At 44.5% G+C, this 20,337-nt stretch overlaps 1 protein-coding gene across 1 annotated transcript in view; it reads right to left on the reverse strand.

The window, feature by feature from the left end:
* The window catches only part of LOC138769699 (putative oxidoreductase YteT), a 130,792-nt gene that overhangs the window by 101,915 nt on the left and 8,540 nt on the right, over positions 1-20,337 (reverse strand). The gene's annotated exons all lie outside the window — the stretch shown is intronic.

The following is a 20,337-nucleotide window of genomic DNA, read 5'->3' on the forward strand; positions in this document are numbered from 1 at the left end:
AGGTCTATGGACGTTGTTTAGGTGGTTAGAAAACATGGCCACCAGAAACAGCGCCACTCACAAGTAAATGAAGCTGAATTGTAATACCACCCATGACCAGGGGACAAGGACGGCCATGCGCACAAGTCTCAAAAAGTAGGCTAAGATATTAGGATATAGAAGAAAGATAAAAGTTCTGTATTTATAGGTCCTGGCCGCCTGACCAGGCCCAGGAAGAAGACTCTCAGCAGGCTCAGTAGTGTTGCTTCTCATACATAGGGTCACTTCATTCCTCCAACCACCACACACTACAACTACTCAAGTAACTCCACTCTACTCAGTCCCAACTCCACTATATAACCTAGGACTTCAGGAGGGGAGCTGACTGGGCAAGAGATGTAATAACCTTCTGTGATAGGGCAGTAGCCCCTGAGGTAGCCGGCTCAGGGATTGGCTAAAGTGTAGTGCAATAGTGGCATGAATCAATAGAGCAATCAGTTAACCCTTACATCCCTTTGACCTTCGGCCATGCAGAGAATACAGTGAGACCTGGTGGAGGGAGCAGCATATTACAGGCTTCAGCGCCAGAGGCTATAACACACAGTACCGACCTATACGTGCGGCTACACTAGCATTGGACACGGCACTTATATATCAGCGCTGGAGCGACAGACGAAATAAGAGTGATATTCCCTGATTCAGGGTTAGAAGCCATATTGTACATCACCTTTACTTCAGCCAACAAAATACTGCTGACAGGTCCACTATAAGATGGCGTCATCCTGTCCTGGAGCAGACATGCTGAGAGCTGTATATGTTCTATAGTGTGAACAAGCCCTTATTATCACACCACCCGCTCTCCCACCTGGGACACCTTACAGTGATCTGGGGGGCCGGACACAAATGGCCGCAGAGTTCCCCTGTAAGGTTTAGCCCTGGCTGCCCCCAATCTGCTGAGCAGGGCGCCGTGCCGGGCCACCATCATTTTCTGCTTATCCCCTTTTATTTTCAGAAATCCTTCTGTACAGAACGAGGAGTTAAAGTGAAAGAACGTCTTATACAGAAGATCAGCCAAACCGTGGCGCCAGTATCATACAGTCACAGAACAATATACAGAGAAACAGGAAGTGCAAGAGGGAAAGGTCAGAGGTCATATTCTTAATGGGATTTCACACATTAGACCGCACAAGGCTTGTATGTTACATGGTCAGGGCCCTGCACCAAGGTTGTCAATCACGTCTGTCCAGGTGGAAGGAAAGGAAGTAAACATGACTGGAAGTCGCCAAATCCACTTCTCACTCATTGGATAGCACTCGGTATTGTACAGCAAGAGTGTCGGGGTCCTGTCAGGTGGTGGGGTCAGTGTGTGAGGTACCAGGGGTCCTGTCAGGTGGTGGGGTCAGTGTGTGAGGTACCAGGGGTCCTGTCAGGTGGTGGGGTCAGTGTGTGTGAGGTACCAGGGGTCCTGTCAGGTGGTGGGGTCAGTGTGTGGGGTACCAGGGGTCCTGTCAGGTGGTAAGGCCGGTGTGGGGGGTACCAGGGGTCCTCTCAGGTGGTGGGGTCAGTGTGTGAGGTACCAGGGGTCCTGTCAGGTGGTGGGGTCAGTGTGGGGGGTACCAGGGGTCCTGTCAGGTGGTGGGGTCAGTGTGTGAGGTACCAGGGGTCCTGTCAGGTGGTGGGGTCAGTGTGTGAGGTACCAGGGGTCCTGTCGGGTGGTGGGGTCAGTGTGTGAGGTACCAGGGGTCCTGTCAGGTAGTGGGGTCAGTGTGTGAGGTATCAGGGGTCCTGTCAGGTGGTGGGGTCAGTGTGTGAGGTACCAGGGGTCCTGTCAGGTAGTGGGGTCAGTGTGTGAGGTATCAGGGGTCCTGTCAGGTGGTGGGGTCAGTGTGTGGGGTACCAGGGGTCCTGTCAGGTGGTGGGGTCAGTGTGTGAGGGGTACCAGGGGTCCTGTCAGGTGGTGGGGTCAGTGTGTGAGGTACCAAAGGTCCTGTCAGGTGGTGGGGTCAGTGTGTGGGGTACCAGGGGTCCTGTCAGGTGGTGGGGTCAGTGTGTGGGGGGTACCAGGGGTCCTGTCAGGTGGTGGGGTCAGTGTGTGGGGTACCAGGGGTCCTGTCAGGTGGTGGGGTCAGTGTGTGTGAGGTACCAGGGGTCCTGTCAGGTGGTGGGGCCGCTGTGTGAGGTACCAGGGGTCCTGTCAGGTGGTGGGGTCAGTGTGTGGGGGGTACCAGGGGTCCTGTCAGGTGGTGGGGTCAGTGTGTGAGGTACCAGGGGTCCTGTCAGGTGGTGGGGTCAGTGTGTGAGGTACCAGGGGTCCTGTCAGGTAGTGGGGTCAGTGTGTGAGGTACCAGGGGTCCTGTCAGGTGGTGGGGTCAGTGTGTGAGGTATCAGGGGTCCTGTCAGGTGGTGGGGTCAGTGTGTGTGAGGTACCAGGGGTCCTGTCAGGTGGTGGGGTCAGTGTGTGAGGTACCAGGGGTCCTGTCAGGTGGTGGGGTCAGTGTGTGAGGTATCAGGGGTCCTGTCAGGTGGTGGGGTCAGTGTGTGAGGTACCAGGGGTCCTGTCAGGTGGTGGGGTCAGTGTGGGGTACCAGGGGTCCTGTCAGGTGGTGGGGTCAGTGTGTGTGAGGTACCAGGGGTCCTGTCAGGTGGTGGGGTCAGTGTGGGGGGTACCAGGGGTCCTGTCAGGTGGTGGGGTCAGTGTGTGGGGGTACCAGGGGTCCTGTCAGGTGGTGGGGTCAGTGTGTGGGGGGTACCAGGGGTCCTGTCAAGTGGTGGGGTCAGTGTGTGGGGGTACCAGGGGTCCTGTCAGGTGGTGGGGTCAGTGTGTGAGGTACCAGGGGTCCTGTCAGGTGGTGGGGTCAGTGTGTGAGGTACCAGGGGTCCTGTCAGGTGGTGGGGTCAGTGTGTGTGTGGGGGGGGGGGGTACAAGGGGTCCTGTCAGGTGGTGGGGCCGGTGTGGGGGGCGCCAGGGGTCCTGTCAGGTGGTGGGGTCAGTGGGGGATACCAGGGGTCCTGTCAGGTGGTGGGGTCAGTATGGGGTACCAGGGGTCCTGTCAGGTGGTGGGGTCAGTGTGTGAGGTACCAGGGGTCCTGTCAGGTGGTGGGGTCAGTGTGGGGGGTACCAGGGGTCCTGTCAGGTGGTGGGGTCAGTATGGGGTACCAGGGGTCCTGTCAGGTGGTGGGGTCAGTGTGTGAGGTACCAGGGGTCCTGTCAGGTGGTGGGGTCAGTGTGGGGGGTACCAGGGGTCCTGTCAGGTGGTGGGACCGCTGTGGGGGGTACCAAGGAGCCCCATAGGTTGTAAGGAGTGTTCTCCTTGGAGCAGATACCCTATATATGATGGGAGATCTGATATACAGCAGGAGATCCTATATATGATGGGAGATCTGATATACAGCTGGAGATCCTATATATGATGGGAGATCTGATATACAGCAGGAGATCCTATATATGATGGGAGATCTGATATACAGCAGGAGATCCTATATATGATGGATAATCTGATATACAGCTGGAGATCCTATATATGATGGGAGATCTGATATACAGCAGGAGATCCTATATATGATGGGAGATCTGATATACAGCAGGAGATCCTATATATGATGGGAGATCTGATATACAGCTGGAGATCCTATATATGATGGATAATCTGATATACAGCTGGAGATCCTATATATGATGGGAGATCTGATATACAGCAGGAGATCCTATATATGATGGGAGATCTGATATACAGCAGGAGATCCTATATATGATGGGAGATCTGATATACAGCTGGAGATCCTATATATGATGGGAGATCTGATATACAGCTGGAGATCCTATATATGATGGGAGATCTGATATACAGCAGGAGATCCTATATATGATGGGAGATCTGATATACAGCAGGAGATCCTATATATGATGGGAGATCTGATATACAGCTGAAGATCCTATATATGATGGGAGATCTGATATACAGCAGGAGATCCTATATATGATGGGAGATCTGATATACAGCTGGAGATCCTATATATGATGGATGATCTGATATACAGCAGGAGATCCTATATATGATGGGAGATCTGATATACAGCTGGAGATCCTATATATGATGGGAGATCTGATATACAGTTGGAGATACTATATATGATGAGAGATCTGATATACAGCAGGAGATCCTATATATGATGGGAGATCTGATATACAGCTGGAGATCCTATATATGATGGGAGATCTGATATACAGCTGGAGATCCTATATATGATGGGAGATCTGATATACAGCTGGAGATCCTATATATGATGGATAATCTGATATACAGCTGGAGATCCTATATATGATGAGAGATCTGATATACAGCAGGAGATCCTATATATGATGGGAGATCTGATATACAGCTGGAGATCCTATATATGATGGATAATCTGATATACAGCTGGAGATCCTATATATGATGGGAGATCTGATATACAGCAGGAGATCCTATATATGATGGGAGATCTGATATACAGCAGGAGATCCTATATATGATGGGAGATCTGATATACAGCTGGAGATCCTATATATGATGGGAGATCTGATATACAGCAGGAGATCCTATATATGATGGGAGATCTGATGTACAGCTGGAGATCCTATATATGATGGATAATCTGATATACAGCTGGAGATCCTATATATGATGGGAGATCTGATATACAGCAGAAGATCCTATATATGATGGGAGATCTGATATACAGCTGGAGATCCTATATATGATGGGAGATCTGATATACAGCAGGAGATCCTATATATGATGGGAGATCTGATATACAGCAGGAGATCCTATATATGATGGGAGATCTGATATACAGCAGGATATCCTATATATGATGGGAGATCTGATATACAGCAGGAGATCCTATATATGATGGGAGATCTGATATACAGCTGGAGATCCTATATATGATGGGAGATCTAATATACAGATGGAGATCCTATATATGATGGGAGATCTGAAATACAGCAGGAGATCCTATATATGATGGGAGATCTGATATACAGCAAAAGATCCTATATATGATGGGAGATCTGATATACAGCAGAGATCCTATATATGATGGGAGATCTGATATACAGCTGAAGATCCTATATATGATGGGAGATCTGATATACAGCTGGAGATCCTATATATGATGGATAATCTGATATACAGCAGGAGATCCTATATATGATGGGAGATCTGATATACAGCTGGAGATCCTATATATGATGGGAGATCTGATATACAGCTGGAGATCCTATATATGATGGGAGATCTGATATACAGCTGGAGATCCTATATATGATGGGAGATCTGATATACAGCAGGAGATCCTATATATGATGGATAATCTGATATACAGCTGGAGATCCTATATATGATGGAAGATCTGATATACAGCTGGAGATCCTATATATGATGGGAGATCTAATATACAGCAGGAGATCCTATATATGATGGGTGATCTGATATACAGCAGGAGGTCCTATATATGATGGGAGATCTGATATACAGCAGGAGATCCTATATATGATGGGAGATCTAATATACAGCTGGAGATCCTATATATGATGGGAGATCTGATATACAGCAGGAGATCCTATATATGATGGGAGATCTGATATACAGCAAGAGATCCTATATATGATGGGAGATCTGATATACAGCAGGAGATCCTATATATGATGGGAGATCTGATATACAGCAGGAGATCCTATATATGATGGGAGATCTGATATACAGCTGGAGATCCTATATATGATGGGAGATCTGATATACAGCTGGAGATCCTATATATGATGGGAGATCTGATATACAGCAGGACATCCTATATATGATGGGAGATCTGATATACAGCAGGAGATCCTATATATGATGGGAGATCTATTACAGCAGGAGATCCTATATATGATGGGAGATCTGATATACAGCTGGAGATCCTATATATGATGGGAGATCTGATATACAGCTGGAGATCCTATATATGATGGGAGATCTAATATACAGCTGGAGATCCTATATATGATGGGAGATCTGAAATACAGCAGGAGATCCTATATATGATGGGAGATCTGATATACAGCAGAAGATCCTATATATGATGGGAGATCTGATATACAACAGGAGATCCTATATATGATGGGAGATCTAATATACAGCTGGAGATCCTATATATGATGGGAGATCTGATATACAGCAGGAGATCCTATATATGATGGGAGATCTGATATACAGCTGGAGATCCTATATATGATGGGAGATCTAATATACAGCTGGAGATCCTATATATGATGGGAGATCTGAAATACAGCAGGAGATCCTATATATGATGGGAGATCTGATATACAGCAGAAGATCCTATATATGATGAGAGATCTGATATACAGCAGGAGATCCTATATATGATGGGAGATCTAATATACAGCTGGAGATCCTATATATGATGGGAGATCTGATATACAGCAGGAGATCCTATATATGATGGGAGATCTGATATACAGCAGGAGATCCTATATATGATGGGAGATCTGATATACAGCTGGAGATCCTATATATGATGGGAGATCTAATATACAGCTGGAGATCCTATATATGATGGGAGATCTGAAATACAGCAGGAGATCCTATATATGATGGGAGATCTGATATACAGCAGAAGATCCTATATATGATGGGAGATCTGATATACAGCTGGAGATCCTATATATGATGGGAGATCTGATATACAGCTGGAGATCCTATATATGATGGGAGATCTAATATACAGCTGGAGATCCTATATATGATGGGAGATCTGAAATACAGCAGGAGATCCTATATATGATGGGAGATCTGATATACAGCAGAAGATCCTATATATGATGGGAGATCTGATATACAGCAGGAGATCCTATATATGATGGGAGATCTAATATACAGCTGGAGATCCTATATATGATGGGAGATCTGATATACAGCAGAGATCCTATATATGATGGGAGATCTGATATACAGCAGGAGATCCTATATATGATGGGAGATCTGATATACAGCAGGAGATCCTATATATGATGGATAATCTGATATACAGCAGGAGATCCTATATATGATGGGAGATCTGATATACAGCAGGAGATCCTATATATGATGGGAGATCTGATATACAGCTGAAGATCCTATATATGATGGGAGATCTGATATACAGCAGGAGATCCTATATATGATGGGAGATCTGATATACAGCTGGAGATCCTATATATGATGGATAATCTGATATACAGCTGGAGATCCTATATATGATGGAAGATCTGATATACAGCAGGAGATCCTATATATGATGGGAGATCTGATATACAGCTGGAGATCCTATATATGATGGGAGATCTGATATACAGTTGGAGATACTATATATCATGAGAGATCTGATATACAGCAGGAGATCCTATATATGATGGGAGATCTGATATACAGCTGGAGATCCTATATATGATGGATAATCTGATATACAGCTGGAGATCCTATATATGATGGGAGATCTGATATACAGCAGGAGATCCTATATATGATGGGAGATCTGATATACAGCAGGAGATCCTATATATGATGGATAATCTGATATACAGCTGGAGATCCTATATATGATGGGAGATCTGATATACAGCAGGAGATCCTATATATGATGGTAGATCTGATATACAGCTGGAGATCCTATATATGATGGGAGATCTGATATACAGCTGGAGATCCTATATATGATGAGAGATCTGATATACAGCAGGAGATCCAATATATGATGGGAGATCTGATATACAGCAGGAGATCCTATATATGATGGGAGATCTGATATACAGCAGGAGATCCTATATATGATGGGAGATCTGATATACAGCTGGAGATCCTATATATGATGGGAGATCTGATATACAGCAGGAGGTCCTATATATGATGGGAGATCTGATATACAGCAGGAGATCCTATATATGATGGGAGATCTGATATACAGCAGGAGATCCTATATATGATGGGAGATCTGATATACAGCTGGAGATCCTATATATGATGGGAGATCTGATATACAGCTAGAGATCCTATATATGAAGGGAGATCTGATATACAGCTGGAGATCCTATATATGATGGAAGATCTGATATACAGCAGGAGATCCTATATATGATGGGAGATCTGATATACAGCAGGAGATCCTATATATGATGGATGATCTGATATACAGCAGGAGATCCTATATATGATGGGAGATCTGATATACAGCTGGAGATCCTATATATGAAGGGAGATCTGATATACAGCAGGAGATCCTATATATGATGGGAGATCTGATATACAGCTGGAGATCCTATATATGATGGGAGATCTGATATACAGCAGGAGATCCTATATATGAAGGGAGATCTGATATACAGCAGGAGCTCCTATATATGAAGGGAGATCTGATATACAGCTGGAGATCCTATATATGATGGGAGATCTGATATACAGCAGGAGATCCTATATATGATGGAAGATCTGATATACAGCAGGAGATCCTATATATGATGGATAATCTGATATACAGCTGGAGATCCTATATATGAAGGGAGATCTGATATACAGCAGGAGATCCTATATATGATGGGAGATCTGATATACAGCAGGAGATCCTATATATGATGGGAGATCTGATATACAGCTGGAGATCCTATATATGATGGATAATCTGATATACAGCAGGAGATCCTATATATGATGGGAGATCTGATATACAGCTGGAGATCCTATATATGATGGGAGATCTGATATACAGCAGGAGATCCTATATATGATGGGAGATCTGATATACAGCAGGAGATCCTATATATGATGGAAGATCTGATATACAGCAGAGATCCTATATATGATGGGAGATCTGATATAAAGCAGGAGCTCCTATATATGAAGGGAGATCTGATATACAGCAGGAGATCCTATATATGATGGGAGATCTGATATACAGCAGGAGATCCTATATATGATGGAAGATCTGATATACAGCTGGAGATCCTATATATGAAGGGAGATCTGATATAAAGCAGGAGCTCCTATATATGAAGGGAGATCTGATATACAGCTGGAGATCCTATATATGATGGGAGATCTGATATACAGCTGGAGATCCTATATATGATGGGAGATCTGATATACAGCAGGAGATCCTATATATGATGGGAGATCTGATATACAGCAGGAGATCCTATATATGATGGGAGATCTGATATACAGCAGGAGATCCTATATATGATGGGAGATCTGATATACAGCTGGAGATCCTATATATGATGGGAGATCTAATATACAGCTGGAGATCCTATATATGATGGGAGATCTGAAATACAGCAGGAGATCCTATATATGATGGGAGATCTGATATACAGCAGAAGATCCTATATATGATGGGAGATCTGATATACAGCTGGAGATCCTATATATGATGGGAGATCTGATATACAGCTGGGAATCCTATTATTGATCGGGAGATCTAATATACAGCTGGAGATCCGATAACTATGATGGGAGGATCTGAAATACAAGGCCAAGAGATCCTAGATATGATGGGAAGATCTGATATACAGCAGAAGATCCCTATATATGATGGGGAGATCTGATATACAGGCAGGAGATCCTATATGTAGAGGGGAGATTCTAAAATATCCAGCTGGAGATCCTGATAATATGATGGGAGATCTGATATACAGCAGAGATCCTATATATGATGGGAATCTGATATACAGCAAGGAGATCCTATAGATGATGGGAAGATCTGATATACAGCAGGAGATCCTATATATGATGATAATCTTGATATACAGCAGGAAGATTCCCTGATATAAGATGGAGATCTGATATACAGCAGGAGATCCTAATATATGAAGGGGAGATCTGATATACAGCTGAAGAACTATATTATGATGGGAGATCTGATATACAGCAGGAGATCCTATATATGATGGGGGATCTGATATACAGCTGGAGATCCTATATATGATGGATATCTGATATACAGCTGGAGATCCTATATATGATGGGAGATCTGATATACAGCAGGAGATCCTATATATGATGGGAGATCTGATATACAGCTGGAGATCCTATATATGATGGAGATCTGATATACAGGCTGGAGATCCATATATATGATGGAGATCTGATATACAGCAGGAGATCCTATATATGATGGGAGATCTGATATACAGCTGGAGATCCTATATATGATGGAGAATCTGATATACAGCTGGAGATCCTATATATGATGGGAGATCTGATATACAGCAGGAGATCCTATATATGATGGGAGATCTGATATACAGCAGGAGATCCTATATATGAGGGAGATCGGATATACAGCATGGAGATCCTATATATGATGGGAGATCTGATATACAGCTGGAGATCCTATATATGATGGGAGATCTGATATACAGCATGGAGATCCTATATATGATGGGAGATCTGATATACAGCAGGAGATCCTATATATGATGGAGAGATCTGATATACAGCAGGAGATCCTAATATATGATGGGAGATCTGATATACAGCAGGAGATCCTATATATGATGGGAGATCTGATATACAGCAGGAGATCCTATATATGATGGGAGATCTGATATACAGCTGGAGATCCTATATATGATGGGAGATCTGATATACAGCAGGAGGATCCTATATATGATGGGAGATCTGATATACAGCAGGAGATCCTATATATGATGGGAGATCTGATATACAGCAGGAGATCCTATATATGATGGGAGATCTGATATACAGCTGGAGATCCTATATATGATGGGAGATCTGATATACAGCTAGAGATCCTATATATGATGGGAGATCTGATATACAGCTGGAGATCCTATATATGATGGAGATCTGATATACAGCAGGAGATCCTATATATGATGGGAGATCTGATATACAGCAGGAGATCCTATATATGATGGAGATCTGATATACAGCAGGAGATCCTATATATGATGGGAGATCTGATATACAGCGGAGATCCTATATATGAATGGGAGATCTGATATACAGCAGGAGATCCTATATATGATGGGAGATCTGATATACAGCTGGAGATCCTATATATGATGGGAGATCTGATATACAGCAGGAGATCCTATATATGAAGGGAGATCTGATATACAGCAGGAGCTCCTATATATGAAGGGAGATCTGATATACAGCTGGAGATCCTATATATGATGGGAGATCTGATATACAGCAGGAGATCCTATATATGATGGAAGATCTGATATACAGCAGGAGATCCTATATATGATGGATAATCTGATATACAGCTGGAGATCCTATATATGAAGGGAGATCTGATATACAGCAGGAGATCCTATATATGATGGGAGATCTGATATACAGCAGGAGATCCTATATATGATGGGAGATTCTGATATACAGCTGGAGATCCTATATATGATGGATATCTGATATACAGCAGGAGATCCTATATATGATGGGAGATCTGATATACAGCTGGAGATCCTATATATGATGGATAATCTGATATACAGCAGGAGATCCTATATATGAAGGGAGATCTGATATAAAGCAGGAGCTCCTATATATGAAGGGAGATCTGATATACAGCTGGAGATCCTATATATGATGGGAGATCTGATATACAGCTGGAGATCCTATATATGATGGGAGATCTGATATACAGCAGGAGATCCTATATATGATGGGAGATCTGATATACAGCAGGAGATCCTATATATGATGGGAGATCTGATATACAGCAGGAGATCCTATATATGATGGGAGATCTGATATACAGCAGGAGATCCTATATATGATGGAAGATCTGATATACAGCAGGAGATCCTATATATGATGGATAATCTGATATACAGCTGGAGATCCTATATATGAAGGGAGATCTGATATACAGCAGGAGATCCTATATATGATGGGAGATCTGATATACAGCAGGAAATCCTATATATGATGGGAGATCTGATATACAGCTGGAGATCCTATATATGATGGATAATCTGATATACAGCAGGAGATCCTATATATGATGGGAGATCTGATATACAGCAGGAGATCCTATATATGATGGGAGATCTGATATACAGGAGGAGATCCTATATATGATGGGAGATCTGATATACAGCAGGAGATCCTATATATGATGGAAGATCTGATATACAGCAGGAGATCCTATATATGATGGGAGATCTGATATACAGCTGGAGATCCTATATATGAAGGGAGATCTGATATACAGCTGGAGATCCTATATATGATGGGAGATCTGATATACAGCTAGAGATCCTATATATGAAGGGAGATCTGATATACAGCTGGAGATCCTATATATGATGGAAGATCTGATATACAGCAGGAGATCCTATATATGATGGGAGATCTGATATACAGCAGGAGATCCTATATATGATGGATGATCTGATATACAGCAGGAGATCCTATATATGATGGGAGATCTGATATACAGCTGGAGATCCTATATATGAAGGGAGATCTGATATACAGCAGGAGATCCTATATATGATGGGAGATCTGATATACAGCTGGAGATCCTATATATGATGGGAGATCTGATATACAGCAGGAGATCCTATATATGAAGGGAGATCTGATATACAGCAGGAGCTCCTATATATGAAGGGAGATCTGATATACAGCTGGAGATCCTATATATGATGGGAGATCTGATATACAGCAGGAGATCCTATATATGATGGAAGATCTGATATACAGCAGGAGATCCTATATATGATGGATAATCTGATATACAGCTGGAGATCCTATATATGAAGGGAGATCTGATATACAGCAGGAGATCCTATATATGATGGGAGATCTGATATACAGCAGGAGATCCTATATATGATGGGAGATCTGATATACAGCTGGAGATCCTATATATGATGGATAATCTGATATACAGCAGGAGATCCTATATATGATGGGAGATCTGATATACAGCTGGAGATCCTATATATGATGGATAATCTGATATACAGCAGGAGATCCTATATATGAAGGGAGATCTGATATACAGCAGGAGCTCCTATATATGAAGGGAGATCTGATATACAGCTGGAGATCCTATATATGATGGGAGATCTGATATACAGCAGGAGATCCTATATATGATGGAAGATCTGATATACAGCAGGAGATCCTATATATGATGGATAATCTGATATACAGCTGGAGATCCTATATATGAAGGGAGATCTGATATACAGCAGGAGATCCTATATATGATGGGAGATCTGATATACAGCAGGAGATCCTATATATGATGGGAGATCTGATATACAGCTGGAGATCCTATATATGATGGATAATCTGATATACAGCAGGAGATCCTATATATGATGGGAGATCTGATATACAGCTGGAGATCCTATATATGATGGATAATCTGATATACAGCAGGAGATCCTATATATGAAGGGAGATCTGATATACAGCTGGAGATCCTATATATGAAGGGAGATCTGATATACAGCAGGAGATCCTATATATGATGGGAGATCTGATATACAGCAGGAGATCCTATATATGAAGGGAGATCTGATATACAGCAGGAGATCCTATATATGATGGGAGATCTGATATACAGCTGGAGATCCTACATACAGTTGGCTTAGGGGCCAATCTCTCCTATGGGGCCCTGTGGGCTCTCGATCTCCCCGCCTTCCTCACACATTATATAAGCGGTGACTCCGTCCACATAAATGACATCAGTACAGACAGAAGAGGGAAGGACGAGCAGAATGAGTGAGTCCTTTTCCTCTTGCACAGTAACCGCTGCCAGACGCCCAGTATCCCAGCCGTTCCCTCTATAATAGGCTGATCATGTATAATTGCAGATAATGGGATCCGTATCTCTCTCATCGGCTTTCCCGGCTAGTTGTATTCTCCGATGTTCCATCATCTCTCGTGTTCAGCAGCCGATGGAGAACGAGACGTACGGGATTTATACACTGAGATACGGGGAGGAGGAGCACCACACGGGTATTGTCTGGATGACTTTCTGGGCACTCCGACCTGACCATTCACTGCTGTAACAATAGAGTATTATGGACGCCTTGCAGAGCTGCCACATATCACAGCTCTTTAGATGTTTAACCCCTTAGATGTCCTGTTCAATAGCTGCTGTGGCATCTAAGTGGATAAACAGAAGGAGTGGGCTACCGTTATCATCACAATAAGAGTGTGGGCTGGCGCTATAACCTAACAATGGCCTTGCGGGGTGCCATGTACAGAGGATGAGGGTAGCGATCCGAGTGTAAGGGGGCGATCCGAGTGTAAGGGGGCGATCAGAGTGTAAGGGGGCGATCCGAGTGTAAGGGGGGCGATCCGAGTGTAAGGGGGCGATCAGAGTGTAAGGGGGGCGATCAGAGTGTAAGGGGGGCGATCAGAGTGTAAGGGGGCGATCAGAGTGTAAGGGGGGCGATCAGAGTGTAAGGGGGGCGATCCGAGTGTAAGGGGGCGATCAGAGTGTAAGGGGGGCGATCAGAGTGTAAGGGGGGCGATCCGAGTGTAAGGGGGCGATCCAAGTGTAAGGGGGGCAATCAGAGTGTAAGGGGGGCAATCAGAGTGTAAGGGGGGCAATCAGAGTGTAAGGGGGCGATCCGAGTGTAAGGGGGGCGATCAGAGTGTAAGGGGGGCGATCAGAGTGTAAGGGGGAGATCCGAGTGTAAGGGGGGCGATCAGAGTGTAAGGGGGCGATCCGAGTGTAAAGGGGGCAATCAGAGTGTAAGGGGGGCAATCAGAGTGTAAGGGGGGCAATCAGAGTGTAAGGGGGCGATCCGAGTGTAAGGGGGGCGATCCGAGTGTAAGGGGGGCGATCAGAGTGTAAGGGGGGCGATCCGAGTGTAAGGGGGGCGATCAGAGTGTAAGGGGGGCAATCAGAGTGTAAGGGGGCGATCAGAGTGTAAGGGGGGCGATCAGAGTGTAAGGGGGGCAATCAGAGTGTAAGGGGGGCTATTCCAGTGTAAGGGGGGCTATTCCAGTGTAAGGGGACCAGCATATAGGGGGGATATAAATATATATATATATATATATATATATATATATATATATATATATATACTAGAAAATGTACCCGGCGCTGCCCGGGTATAAAGTGTCAGTGTGTTAATTAGATTTGTTCTAAGGTGCCCAGGAGGCCAACCTAAAGGTATTGTTTCATCTGAGTTAATCAGTGGAATTAGTGTATACCTGTAGTGCATAGTTGGAGGGGTTCTGTATACCTACAATGTATAGTTTTTAGGGGTCTCGCATATCTGTAGTGCATAGTTGAGGTAGGTCCTGTATACCTGCAGTGTACAGTTGGTGAAGGTCCTGTATACCTGTACTGTATAGTTCGGGGGTCCTGTATACCTGTAGTATATAGTTGGTGCTGTATACCTGTAATGTATAGTTGGTGGAGGTCTTGTATACCTGTAGTTTATAGTTTGAGGGTCCTGGATACCTGTAGTGTATAATTGGTGGAGGTCTTGTATACCTGTAGTATATAGTTCGGGGGTCCTGTATACCTGTAGTAAATAGTTTGAGGGTCCTGTATAACTATAGTATAGAGTTGGTGGAGGTCCTGTATACCTGTAGTGTATAGTTTGGGGTCCTATATACCTGTAGTATATAGCTGGTGGAGTTCCTGTATACCTGTAGTATATTTGGGTCCTGTATACTTGTAGTATAGAGTTGGTGAAGGTGCTGTATACCTGTATTATAGAGTTGGTGTAGGTCCTGTATACCAGTAGTGTATGGTTTTGAGGTCCTGCATACCTGTAGTGTATAGTTTGGGGTCCTATATACCTGTAGTATATAGTTGGTGGAGTTCCTGTATACCTGTAGTGTATAGTTTTTGGGTCCTGTATACCTGTAGTGTATATTTTGGGGTGCTGTATACCTGTAGTATATAGTTGGTGGAGGTCCTGTATACCTGAAGTATATAGTTGGTGGAGGTCCTGTATACCTGAAGTATATAGTTGGTGGAGGTCCTGTATACCTGTAGTATATAGTTTTGGGGTCCTGTATACCTGTAGTGTAAAGTTTGGGGTCCTGTATACCTGTAGTATATAGTTTTGTGGAGGTCCCGTGCACTTGTAGTGTATAGTTTTGGGGTCCTGTATACCTGTAGTTTCCTGTATACCTGCAGGGTTGTATTTACCCATATGGCAGTGTTATTCAGTCACAGTGTGTCAGTATTGGTCATGTCTAGTATGGCGGTGTTATCCAGTCACAGTATGGCGGTATTGGTCAGGTCTGATATGATGGTGTTATCCAGTCACAGTATGGTGGTATTGGTCCGGACTGGTGTGGCGGTGTTACCCAGTCACAGTTTGCCGGTATTGGTCAGGTCTGGTATGGCAGTGTTATCCAGTCACAGTATGGGGGTATTGGTCAGGTCTGGTATGACAGTGTTATCCAGCACAGTATAGCGGTATTGGTCAGGTCTGGTATGGCAGTGTTATCCAGTCACAGTATGGGGGTATTGGTCAGGTCTGGTATGACAGTGTTATCCAGCACAGTATAGCGGTATTGGTCAGGTCTGGTGTGGCAGTGTTATCCATTCACAATATGGCGGTATTGGTCAGGTCTGGTATGGCAGTGTTATCCATTCACAATATGGCGGTATTGGTCAGGTCTGGTGTGGCAGTGTTATCCAGTTACAGTATGGCGGTATTGGTCAGGTCTGGTATGGCGGTGTTATCCAGTCACAGTATGGCAGTATTGGTCAGGTCTGATATGATGGTGTTATCCAGTCACAGTATGGTGGTATTGGTCCGGACTGGTGTGGCGGTGTTACACAGTCACAGTTTGCCGGTATTGGTCAGGTCTGGTATGGCAGTGTTATCCAGTCACAGTATGGCGGTATTGGTCAGGTCTGGTATGACAGTGTTATCCAGCACAGTATGGCGGTATTGGTCAGGTCTGGTATGGCAGTGTTACCCAGTCACAGTATGGCGGTATTGGTCAGGTCTGGTGTGGCAGTGTTATCCAGTCACAGTATGGCGGTATTGGTCAGGTCTGGTGTGGCAGTGTTATCCAGTCACAGTATGGCGGTATTGGTCAGGCCTGGTGTGGCGGTGTTATCCATTCACAGTATGGCGGTATTGGTCAGGTCTGGTGTGGCGGTGTTACCCAGTCACAGTATGGTGGTATTGGTCAGGTCTGGTATGGCGGTGTTATCCAGTCACAGTATGGCGGTATTGGTCAGGTCTGATATGATGGTGTTATCCAGTTACAGTATGGTGGTATTGGTCAGGACTGGTGTGGTGGTGTTACCCAGTCACAGTTTGCCCGTATTGGTCAGGTCTGGTATGGCAGTGTTATCCAGTCACAGTATGGCGGTATTGGTCAGGTCTGGTATGACAGTGTTATCCAGCACAGTATGGCGGTATTGGTCAGGTCTGGTATGGCAGTGTTATCCAGTCACAGTATGGGGGTATTGGTCAGGTCTGGTGTGGCAGTGTTATCCAGTCACAGTATGGCGGTATTGGTCAGGTCTGGTGTGGCAGTGTTATCCAGTCACAGTATGGCGGTATTGGTCAGGTCTGGTGCGGCAGTGTTATCCAGTCACAGTATGGCGGTATTGGTCAGGTCTGGTGTGGCAGTGTTAAACATTCACAGTATGGCGGTATTGGTCAGGTCTGGTATTGCAGTGTTATCCAGTCACAGTATGGCGGTATTTGTCAGGTCTGGTATGACAGTGTTATCCAGCACAGTATGGCGGTATTGGTCAGGTCTGGTATGGCAGTGTTATCCAGTCACAGTATGGGGGTATTGGTCAGGTCTGGTAAGACAGTGTTATCCAGTCACAGTATGGCGGTATTGGTCAGGTCTGGTGTGGCGGTGTTATCCATTCACAGTATGGCGGTATTGGTCAGGTCTGGTGTGGCGGTGTTACCCAGTCACAGTATGGCGGTATTGGTCAGGTCTGGTATGACAGTGTTATCCAGCACAGTATGGCGGTATTGGTCAGGTCTGGTGTGGCAGTGTTATCCAGTCACAGTATGGCGGTATTGGTCAGGTCTGGTGTGGCAGTGTTATCCAGTCACAATATGGCGGTATTGGTCAGGTCTGGTGTGGCGGTGTTATCCAGTCACAGTAAGGCGGTATTGGTCAGGTCTGGCAGTGTTATCCAGTCACAGTATGGCGGTATTGGTCAGGTCTGGCAGTGTTATCCAGTCACAGTATGGCGGTATTGGTCAGGTCTGGTATGACAGTGTTATCCAGCACAGTATGGCGGTATTGGTCAGGTCTGGTGTAGCAGTTTTACCAAGTCACAGTTTGGTATACCTGTTGTGCCCTGTATATACATGTACTGTATAGATGGAGTAGGGGGTCCTGTATATACATGTACTGTATAGATGGAGTAGGGGGTCCTGTATACATGTACTGTATAGATGGAGTAGGGGGTCCTGTATACATGTACTGTATAGATGGAGTAGGGGGTCCTGTATATACATGTAATGTATAGATGGAGTAGGGGGCCCTGTATATACATGTACTGTATAGATGGAGTAGGGGGTCCTGTATACATGTACTGTATAGATGGAGTAGGGGGTCCTGTATACATGTACTGTATAGATGGAGTAGGGGGTCCTGTATATACATGTAATGTATAGATGGAGTAGGGGGCCCTGTATATACATGTACTGTATAGATGGAGTAGGGGGTGCTGTATACATGTACTGTATAGATGGAGTAGGGGGTCCTGTATATACATGTACTGTATAGATGGAGTAGGGGGCCCTGTATACATGTACTGTATGGATGGAGTAGGGGGCCCTGTATACATGTACTGTATAGATGGAGTAGGGGGTCCTGTATACATGTACTGTATAGATGGAGTAGGGGGCCCTGTATATACATGTACTGTATAGATGGAGTAGGGGGTCCTGTATATACATGTACTGTATAGATGGAGTAGGGGGCCCTGTATATACATGTACTGTATAGATGGAGTAGGGGGTCCTGTATACATGTACTGTATAGTTGGAGTAGGGGGTCCTGTATATACATGTACTGTATAGATGGAGTAGGGGGTCCTGTATATACATGTACTGTATAGATGGAGTAGGGGGCCCTGTATATACATGTACTCTATAGTTGGAGTAGGGGGCCCTGTATATATATGTCCTGTATAGATGGAGTAGGGGGTCCTGTATATACATGTACTGTATAGATGGAGTAGGGGGCCCTGTATATACATGTACTGTATAGATGGAGTAGGGGGTCCTGTATATTTATGTACTGTATAGATGGAGTAGGGGGCCCTGTATATACATGTACTGTATAGATGGAGTAGGGGGTCCTGTATATACATGTACTGTATAGATGGAGTAGGAGGTCCTGTATATACATGTACTGTATAGATGGAGTAGGGGGTCCTGTATACATGTACTGTATAGATGGAGTAGGCGGTCCTGTATATACATGTACTGTATAGATGGAGTAGGGGGTCCTGTATACATGTACTGTATAGTTGGAGTAGGGGGTCCTGTATATACATGTACTGTATAGATGGAGTAGGGGGTCCTGTATATACATGTACTGTATAGATGGAGTAGGGGGTCCTGTATATACATGTACTGTATAGATGGAGTAGGAGGTCCTGTATATACATGTACTGTATAGATGGAGTAGGGGGTCCTGTATATACATGTACTGTATAGATGGAGTAGGGGTCCTGTATACGTGTACTGTATAGTTGGAGTAGGGGGTCCTGTATACATGTACTGTATAGATGGAGTAGGGGGTCCTGTATATACATGTACTGTATAGATGGAGTAGGGGGTCCTGTATATACATGTACTGTATAGATGGAGTAGGGGGCCCTGTATACATGTACTGTATAGATGGACTAGGGGGTCCTGTATACATGTACTGTATAGTTGGAGTAGGGGGTCCTGTATATACATGTACTGTATAGATGGAGTAGGGGGTCCTGTATATACATGTACTGTATAGATGGAGTAGGGGGTCCTGTATACCTGTACTGTATAGATGGAGTAGGGGGTCCTGTATACATGTACTGTATAGATGGAGTAGGGGGTCCTGTATACCTGTACTGTATAGATGGAGTAGGGGGTCCTGTATACATGTCCTGTATAGATGGAGTAGGGGGTCCTGTATATACATGTACTGTATAGTTGGAGTAGGGGGTCCTGTATACATGTACTGTATAGATGGAGTAGGGGGTCTACCAGTTATTACTGTGGATGTTGTGAGGCAGCTTCCCTAGCAACCATTGCTCCCTGTGAAAATGAAAGCAGTAATCCTATTGGTTGCTAAGGCTCCAACTGCCGTGTCTGCTGCAGCTAATTATATCACC

The sequence above is a fragment of the Dendropsophus ebraccatus genome, chromosome 12 (assembly GCF_027789765.1).
Source record: "Dendropsophus ebraccatus isolate aDenEbr1 chromosome 12, aDenEbr1.pat, whole genome shotgun sequence".
Lineage (NCBI taxonomy): Eukaryota > Metazoa > Chordata > Amphibia > Anura > Hylidae > Dendropsophus > Dendropsophus ebraccatus.